The sequence below is a fragment of the Ailuropoda melanoleuca genome, chromosome 11, assembly GCF_002007445.2.
Source record: "Ailuropoda melanoleuca isolate Jingjing chromosome 11, ASM200744v2, whole genome shotgun sequence".
Classification (NCBI taxonomy): domain Eukaryota; kingdom Metazoa; phylum Chordata; class Mammalia; order Carnivora; family Ursidae; genus Ailuropoda; species Ailuropoda melanoleuca.
In genome coordinates this window covers 63,757,000-63,767,042 of record NC_048228.1, presented here as the reverse complement: position 1 = coordinate 63,767,042, position 10,043 = coordinate 63,757,000, and the positions used below count along the sequence as shown (strand labels likewise).

Below are 10,043 nucleotides of genomic sequence, written 5' to 3'. Positions count from 1 at the left end.
CCCTTAGAGATTCTATATTCTCATTAACATTTTCGTTAATACTTTTTTCAAGTCTACACATCATCTTGACCATTGTTACTCTGAATTCCATTTCTGATAATTTGGTTATATCCATATCCATTAGTTCTGTGGCAGAGGCCACAGACTCATTGTCTTTTCTTTGCTGCGGGGGATTTCTCCTTCTCGTCATTCTGATGAGGAGAGGTTGTGGGGTTGTCCAGTGCCCAAATTATTGACCAGAACCCAGGCCGCATGCCCTTGTTTTATAGGGATCTTAGGGATGTGGGCTTCTTGATTTATCAGCCTGCCTTCTGGGGGAGGGGCCTGCCGTGCCGATACTCAGGCAACCCTGTTTGGGTAGAGTCTCCGTTCCCTTGCGAGGGGGGATGGGNCCCGTGTCCCCTGCGAGGGGTGATGGGGATGGGCACGCTGTGAGCCGGTCTTTCCAGGTTCTTGTTCTCTGGCGGCTTTCCCCGGCGGTTTGCTGTGCCTCTTCTGAGAGTCAGAGCAGCAGTGGCCAAATCTCAGCTTCTGTCTCAGAACAGAGGGATCACGGACTGTTCTCTACTGATGTTCTGGCCACTTTAACTCTGTTTCTGTTGGTGCCGCTCACCCCTGCAGTGTCCCGGGATGTGCGCTCCACACCCGGCGTCCCAGCCCTCACTTCCAGGCGCATCTCTGTCCTTTGTGTTTCTAACACTGTCAGTCGCCAGCCACCAGCCACCAGACGCCCCCTCACGCTCCCAGAGCTCCCGGTCTCAGTCTGGATCCAGTGAGCGCACCAGAGCTCCTTTTCAGTCTGGTGGCATGCATTCCCTGGCTCACGGTCTCAGTCTACTCTCTCGCAGGTGCCAGTCCGCAAGTCCGTCCGCCCCCCCACGCAGGTGGCTACCGCTTCCCGGCACCTGAAAGTGGTGGCTCCCTCCCCCTTCCATTTATCTTCCGATATTTATGCGCGGTTTCACGGCTCCCCGCTTCATACCTCAATACTCAGCACTGGAGGTGTTCATTTGTAGAGATCCAGATGTATCTTCCTGCGTCTCATGCTGATTCCGTGGATGTTCAGACTGGTCTGGTACTTATTCAACTCGACTCAGGGGACCGGCTGAAAAAGGGGTCCCCTACTCCTCCACCATCTTAACTCCCTGGACCTCCAATGCCCAGTTTTTAAGCAAAAACAGTCAGAAGAAACAGAACAAGCATCAGAACCAGACACCTAGGACCCAAATATTGAAATTTTTAGACCCATAATTTAAAGTAACCCTGATTAATATGTTAAGGACTCTAATGGAAAAAGTAGACCACATGGAAAAACGGATGGGCAATGTAAGGAGATTGATGGAAATTCTAAGCAAGAATTGAAAGGAAATGCTAGAAATATTTTTTAAACGGTAACAGAAACCAAAGAATGCCTTTGGTGGGCTCATCAATTGACAAAACTGATGACTAAAAATGACTGAGTTTGAATATAGGCTGATAGATACTCAACAAACTGAAATTCAATCAGTAAAAGGAATGGGGGGGGAAATGGGGGGGGAATGGGGGGGAACAACATCCAAGAACTGCAGCACAAATTCAAAATATGTTATATATGCTTAACCTGAATACTAGTGGAGAAGACAGAAAGAAAAAGAAATATTTGAATTAATAATGGCCCAGAAATTTCTAAAAATAATGACAGAAAACAAAGCAAAGATCCAGAAAGCTCAAAAAACACCAACCAAAATAAACACCAAAAAGCACATCAAGGCATACCATATTCAAATTGCTTAATACCAAAGACAAAGAGGAAATTTTGAAAAACGACAAAAAAAAAAAAAAAAAAAAAAAAAAAGGAAGGAAGGAAGGAAGACTGACCTTACCATTAGAGGAAGAGGATGAGAATTACAATGGATTTCTTAGAAATCATACAAACAAGAATAAAATATTTAACATGTTTAAGAAAAAGAACTTTTTGTTTCCTCCTATATTCACTTATTTAAACTTGAATTCTTGAAAAAAAATTATGATTTAAGAGATAACAAACATATGAACTGAAAGTAGACATACAAATATGTGAGAGAAAAAGGTAACATGTGCTTTCCTATTTACTCTTTTTGAAATCCCTTTTAATCTATTTTATTAAATTTATGTCTCCTTTTTCCGGTAAGCAGAAGTATATTGGCAGTTTACTCAAGAAAGACATGTTAATACAGCCTTTGATATAGATGCTTTCAAAAATTCATTGAAGAAAAGTCATCACAAAAAAAAAAAAAAAAGAAAGCAAAGCAAAGAAAAAATGTGGGGAGCTGTGACTCCTTTATTCTTCGGCTAAAAGAGCTATTTGGGATTTTAGCATCCTGTTCTCCCTCCACAGAATTGTTGATTTGAACTTTAGTAGTAAATGGCATTCCAATCTTGTTGCCATAGACATATTAAAGCTTCTGGAAGGTTACTGCTTTGTGTTAGGTTCTGTCACTGGGTAAACTGTTCTTGTCTAGGGAAGAAAATACCTGTCAGAAGCAGATGGGGGCTTAACATGGTGTCAGCATTGTGGAAAAGTCAACATTTGTTCTGTAATTCGCTGCAACACTAACAAAAATGAAAGGCAAGTCTAGTAGAGTGATAGCAAAGGAGGACAAAGTAATGGAGGGGAAATCAGCGCTGGGTTCCTGAAATAAATTAATTCATTTTATATTCCATGGTATATGTTTGTTAAGGTTGCATAACAAAGTGGCTTAAACAATAGTACTTTATTGACTACCAGTTCTGGAGGCTAGGAGTCTAAGATTAAGGTGTCAGCTGGCTTTGTTCCATCTGAGAGCTGTGAAGGAAGAATCTTCCAGGTCTGTCTCCGTGGTTTGCAGATAGTCATCTTTTCCTAACTCTTCATTGTCTTCCTCTATACCTTTGTCTAGGTCCAAATTTCCCTTCTTATAAGGACACTAGTCACATTGTATGAGGGCCCACCCTAACAACTTCACTTTAGATTAATTACCTCAATAAAAACCCTATCCCTACAGGGTCACATTTTGCTGTACCAGGGGGTTAAGTTTTCAACATACAAATTTGGTGGGAACACAATTCAACCCATAGCACTTTGAAACACTAAGAAATATTTTACCCAGAGTTTCCTGAAAACTATAGTTTCAATAGGTCACTCTTACCAATATATTCATGTTATGTATGCGATTTAAGTAATTAGCCAAGAAAATTACAGTTAACACTGTATTAATCATATGTGAAAAAAAACATTGGTCAAAATGGTAACCCTATTTTTGTTAATGAGACATTTGGAAGCACTTGTAAATTTGGATTTAAAGGTGAATCTTGTGGGTCTGCCTCTTTATCTTTTGCCCTAAATCTTTAATTCAGATCACTCCCATCAGAATAGTACTTGTTTGCTGTGGATTGGGCTGCAAGACACACATACAGTTGTTAGGTTTATTTTAAAACATCACAAAGGTAATGTAACTCCAGTTGACCTTTGTGAGTCATTAGAATCACTTTGTTTAAAATTATAGTAATGCCATTTTTGGGGAAGATGACCTAAAAAGGACTGGGTTTTTCCTCCTTCTTGAAACAACTAAGAAAACCGGGTTACTATATGGAAAAATGATTCTCGGGACATTGAAACAATGTAGGATTTTTTCCCCCTTCAGAAATAGATCATGTGAAAAGATATTCAATGTCATTATTTATTAAAAAAATAAAATATCAAAACCACATTGTAATATCACTTTACTTCCACTAGGATGGCATAACCAAAAAGTCAGACAATAACAAGTGTTGATAAGGAGGTGGAAAAATTTGAACTTTTATGGATTGATGAGGGAAATGGAAAACGGTACAACTACTTTGGAAAATAGTTTGCCAGTTCCTCAAATGTTACATATCATATTACCATATTACCCAGCAATTTTACTCCTAGGTATCTACCTAGAAAATAAAACATACATATGTCCACATAAAAACTTGTACCAAATGTTCATAGCAGCATTGTTGATAAAACCAAAAAGTAGAAGGCCCAAAATCTCTTCTACTGAAACAAAGAAAATTTTATATATTCCTATAACAAAATGTTATTTGGCAATAAAAGTGAATAAGTCACTATATGTTACATGGATGAACCCTGCAAACACTATGCTAAAGGAAGCAAACAGATGCTGACATAAGTGAGGGTTCTTTTTAGAGTGATGAAAATGTTCTAAAATTAGATTGTGCTGATAAGTCTTTGAATATACTAAAAATATACTTTACATTCACATAATTCTGATCATACTTAAAACCCTTGGGCCATATGCTTTAAATGGGCAAATTTTGTGATAAATGAATTATCTCAGTAAAGCTGCTATAAAAAAAGAAAATTGAAATAAAGAAATGGTGGAGTCAGTAGAAAAAGAAATTAAAACAGTAATTGTAACAATATTCTATTCATTGAAGGATATAGAATGAATTAGCAAGTAGAGACATCAAAATTATAGAAAAATAAATACCTAAAATGAAGCTTGGAAAGAAAACATAATATCCAAGATAAAAAATACACTTAATGGAATAAATGGTCAATTAAACATTACAAATTATTGTATTTGAAAACGTAATGATAGAAACTCTCCAAAATTAAAAAAAAAAAAGAAAAAGAAAAATTTCTGGGGAAAAAAGAGGGTTTTTCAGGAAACTCTGAGATAACTTCAAGCATCTAAAAATATGTATGTTAAAGTTACTGAATTAAAGGGATGAAAAACCATCTCACTAAAGACCATTTTCCAAACTTTGTTAAAAAATATATATGTATGTGTATATATATACACACACACACAAATACGTTTAACAGCCTCAAACACAAGAAACAAAACTACACCAGACACATTACAAATACATTACTTAAAACTAATGATAAAGAGAAAATCCTCACACATCTATTAGAATAACAAAAATGAAAAATAAGGGCAACATTAAATGCTGACAAGGATGCAGATGAACTAGGTCTCTCTTGGTACTACTCTGGAAGATAGTTTGGCAGTTTTTTAAAACGTTAAACCTATATTTTTCATATGACCTAGTAATTGCAACCCTGGATATTTATCCCAGAGAAACGAAACTTTGCATCCACACAAAACTGTCCACACAATTGTTCATAGAAGCTTTATACGCAATATCCTAAAACTAGAAACAACATGTCCCTTATTTGATAATGGTTACACCAACTGTTGTACATCCGTACCATAGAACACTACTCAGCAATAGACAGCTTTGAAATATTGATAAACACAACTTGGATGAATCTCAAGGGCAGCATGATGAGTAAAAAAGACAATCTCAAAAGACCCCATACTATAGAATTCCATGTGTATAATATTCTTAAAATGACAGAATTGTAAAGGTGGAGAGAAGATTAGTGTTTGGCAGGGGTTAGAGATTGTAGGAATAGGGGATGAGTGTGACTACAAAAAAGTGTAAAGGTAAAGGTTTGTGGTGAGATCATGTTGTATCTTGACTACAGCAGTGGTTTCATGAATCTACATATGGGATAAAATGACACAGAACTATACATATGTATCTTACAAATGACCGACTCTGGTTATAATGTTGTGCTCTAATTATGAAAGACGCAACTATTGGGAGAAACTAGGTTAAGGGTACATGGGCTCTCTGTACAATCTTTGAAATTTCTTATTTCTATACTATTATTTCAAAATTTGAAGAAAAAAAAAAAACCTAAACTAAAACTGCTTTCATTTCAGTGAGAACCTTCCCCAGGTAGATGCTGACCCTTTTGCCTGGTGCAGGGAGGAGGAGAAAGGGTCACATGGAGTAGATCTGAGCCTAGCCCACAGTGAGGAGCCAAGTCCCTCCCAGATCCTTCGGCAGAGACAGTTAATTGTCTTTCAACACCAGTCCCACGCATCTATTACCCTTAGAAATCATCTCTCTGATTTTTATCTGGTCATATGGCTATCTGGATGAAGACTACATTTCTAGCTCCCATCTTGTTATTAGGTGTGGCCATGTCACTAAGTTCTGAACAATAGCACGTAAGGGAAAGTATCATGTGACAGTTTCTGGGAACCTTCTCTAAGAAACAGCTACATTCATTTTTTCTTCCTTTTTCTTACCCCTTTTACTTAGTCCCACAGATTAAAATGCAGAGGTGATGGCTGGAGCTAAAGCAGCCAGCTTGGATAGGAAGTGTGAACTACATTTTGGGAATGGTAGGTAAAGCAACAAATAGAAGGACTGAGGGTTCTTGTTGATCTTGGAGATGCCAATAGCTAGCCCGGGCTGCTTATATCTGAATTTTCTTACTGTGGAGAGATATAGACTTCTAGCTTATGTTTTTGGTCACTCACAATGGAACTTCATCTTTATTTATACAGTGGCATCTTGTTCTTTCATGAGCTTATCCTGGCCAAACAACCACACTAAACATTATATGCCTTCTATCCATTAAATAAGTATTTACTTACTTACTGTATATCAGTCAATATGATAACGCTGGGGAAACAGTAAGGAGCAATAGACATGGCCTTTGCCCTCAAGGGCTTTAAAAAAAAAAGAGTAACCTTAAAAGCAGCTAGAGCAAAAAGACACAATCCAGAAAAGCAAAAATAAGGATGACAGAAGATATCTTATAGAAAAAAATGCAAGCTGGAAGAGAGTAAAGAAACATCTTTAAAATACTGGGGGGGGGGACAGTTATCCCTGTCAATCAATAATTTTTTAACGAGCAAAAAATAGCTTTCAGAAATAAAGGCTTATAAAGATATACAAAATGCCAAATGTGCCAAATGAATTAGTAGCCTGCATAAATGCACTACAAGAATGTGAAAGCCAGTTTTTAAAGTAGAAAGATTATCATTCTAGATGGAAACCTGATGTATACAATGTAACAGTGTCAAAATTGGTAACTACATGAATAAAGACTTTATTTTTTAAATCTCTTCAAAATGTAGCTGCTTATTCAAGCAAAGATAACAATAATGTATTGTGGGTTTCACAGAGAGAAATCAAATGTATGACAATAGCATAAGGTCCACAAGGGGAGAAATGGAAGTGTACTATTGTAATAATGTCATTACATTATAAGTGAGACAGCACAGTATCAATTGAAGGTGATGATTTTAAATGGTCATGCTATAAACCTCAAGGCAACCTAAAGACTTGTATCAATCCTAAAGACATGCATCTAATAAACAAAGTAAAAATGGAATCATAATATATTAATCCAAAATCCAAAAGAAGGCAGAATGAGGAAAAAGGTAAAAAAAAAAAAAAAAAAGATGGTACAGATAAAACACAAACAGCAAGATGGTAGATTTAAACTTTACTATATCAATAATGACACTAATTTAAATGATTACTCCTCAATTAAAACAAACAAACGAACAAACACAATATTGTCAGGTATTGAAAGCAAGGCCCAACTATATGCTACCTACAAAAAAATCTCTTTAAAGCATAATGACACAGTTTGAAAGAAATACCATTCTGAGAAAGATATAATTAATCAAAATAAAATTGGGAGACTTCTAGATTCAGTTCAGAGTTGTGGAGGAGCCTATAAATATCCCTCCTACCTTCACAACAAGGCAAACACTGTACACAATTCAATTTAACAACTCTTGTGGACCCACCAAAGAACAGAAATTGCAGGGCAAACAAATAACATGAAGTCTGGATAAACACTGGTACTTGAAGATATCAGTACTCCAGCTTTTGCTTACCTGGGATGGATGCCAACGTAGCACAACGTAAACTGATAAAAAGCTATAGCATATTAAAGAATATCTGGGGCGCCTGGGTGGCACAGCGGTTAAGCGTCTGCCTTCGGCTCAGGGCGTGATCCCGGTGATCTGGGATCGAGCCCCACATCACTCCTCCGCTATGAGCCTGCTTCTTCCTCTCCCACTCCCCCTGCTTGTGTTCCCTCTCTCACTGGCTGTCTCTATCTCTGTCAAATAAATAAATAAAANTTTTAAAAAAAAAAAAAAAAAAAAAAAGAATATCTAAGAGCCAAGTGGGGTCGAGTAAGAGTGTGAAGCCCTTGGAAGTGACATATATAGAGTTGTGGGGTCATACCTTTTGCAGACTTCTCCTCCAGGAACCCTACCAGGGTCTCGCCGAGAAGACTGAAGAAAAACCAGAAGCTTTTCCCGTGGTGTCAGAAGGGAAGAACACACCAGCTGCCATGGAAAGGTGCAGGGAAGAGTTTCCCCCATCTTCCCTACACATCACAAACCTTAATCTGTAGGGGAAAAGCAATAAACACTGTTACCTGGGGCTCTCAGAACATGAGAGAAAACCCAGTACAGCCAGGGAAAGAACAGAAAACAAAGCAAAACAATCAAAAACAAAACCCCGCACAGTCGCTAGGGGAATGTATGGCAATACGTACCAGGCCTGGTTCTGCTGGGGCAACAGGGCACGTGGCACTCATTAGGTCTATGCAACCCAGACCCCAACGCAGTTCCAGCCAAGACTGAGGTGAAATCAGAATATCAATCAACACCTCCACCCTCACCTGTCACTCAGTAAATACAATAATGGGACTCAGCTGGGAGAACTGTTAAACATCTCTCTAGGCCAACCGCACAAAAAGGAAGCCCCGGGGCAAGAAGAGAGCAGAAAATGAGGAAACAAACAAAAATCTCTGTGAATGAACCTACCCCCAAAGCCAACTTATCACCAGAGGAACTTGAAGACTGTGATGCAGGGAGAGTGATCGTAGCAACAAGGGGCCTTCAACCCAGCTGGACCCTGACGAGATCACTGCAAGCCCACGTGCCACAGGCCTAGCAGAACGACAGGAGTTCAGTTTCACAAGCAAAACAAAATATTTACCTCCGTATCCACTGTCTCATACAACAACAGTTCAAGCTTCCAATACAAAAACTCTACAGCATAAAAAAGGGCAAGGAAAAACAAATTCTGAAGAGACAAAGCAAGCGTCAGAACCAGACTCAGATATCAGACAGCTGTTAAAAACAATCCAGTAATTTGCCCCAGTTGATGTTCATAGAGCATTCTAATCTACATAAGCAAAATACGCTGTGAACCCATGTAAAGTGTCCAACGTCATCAGTCATTAGGAAAATGAAAGAAAACCCTAATAAACTACCATTGCATACCTTCCTAAATGATTAAACCTAGATATCGCCAAAAGCTGGTGTGGAGCAAGCGTAACTCTCATACTTGTGCAATCACTTTGCAAAAAGTTCTGGCAGTACCTTGTATAACTAAACATCCACTTACCCAGTGATCCTGTAATTCCAGTACTAGTGACTAACCCTAAAAGTGAAAACATATGTACACAAAAGGATGTGTCCCAAAGCAGCTCTACTCATAAGGGTTAAAAACTAGGAACAGTAGAGTCCACTAACAGGTGAATGTAGTAATGAACTGGCGAGTATCCCCACAATGAGATACTGTTCACCAGTAAAAAGAGATTGTACTATTTGCCTTCATGTACTTCAAGTTCTGAAACAGACTCAGGCAATATATGATCTAAAAATATCAGAACAGTAGTCACCTCTTACAGGAGATATGAGTTGAGTGGAAATGGCAGGGCCAGACTTTTGGGGATGGTGGTAATATTCTATATCTTGGTTTGTTTTACATGGCTATGTGCATTTGTCAAAACTCTGAAAGCATACACTATTACATATACATACATACACAATTCAGTTCATTGTGTGTAAAATGATGTTAGAAGAAAAGAACTGCATATAAATATTGAATTATATCTAAGATCTGCACCCCGAAATATTTAGAAGTGTTCTAATGTCCGTGATTTCATTTTAAATTCATCAAAAAATAAGATGGATTTATTGATGGGAAGGAGTATGGGTGAAAGGGATGGTTGTTTGACAAAGCAAGAGAAGCAGAAGGTTTATAGTATAATCTAGTTGTAATGTTCACTATACAATATTTTCAACTCGGATACATATTTTAGTGTTTCTATAATGAAAATTGGAAAACAAAAGAAATGTGGAAGAGGCTGACCACTGTCTGCAACCATGGCAGGCATCTAGCTGAAATATGGAGAAATGGAGAAAGTACATGTA

General features: G+C 38.0%; 1 pseudogene; it reads right to left on the bottom strand.

Annotated features, from left to right (window-relative positions):
- LOC100472967 overlaps positions 1-8,198 on the bottom strand; it is a 105,540-nt pseudogene extending 97,342 nt beyond the window's left edge.
- Between the last annotated feature and the right edge of the window lie 1,845 nt (positions 8,199-10,043).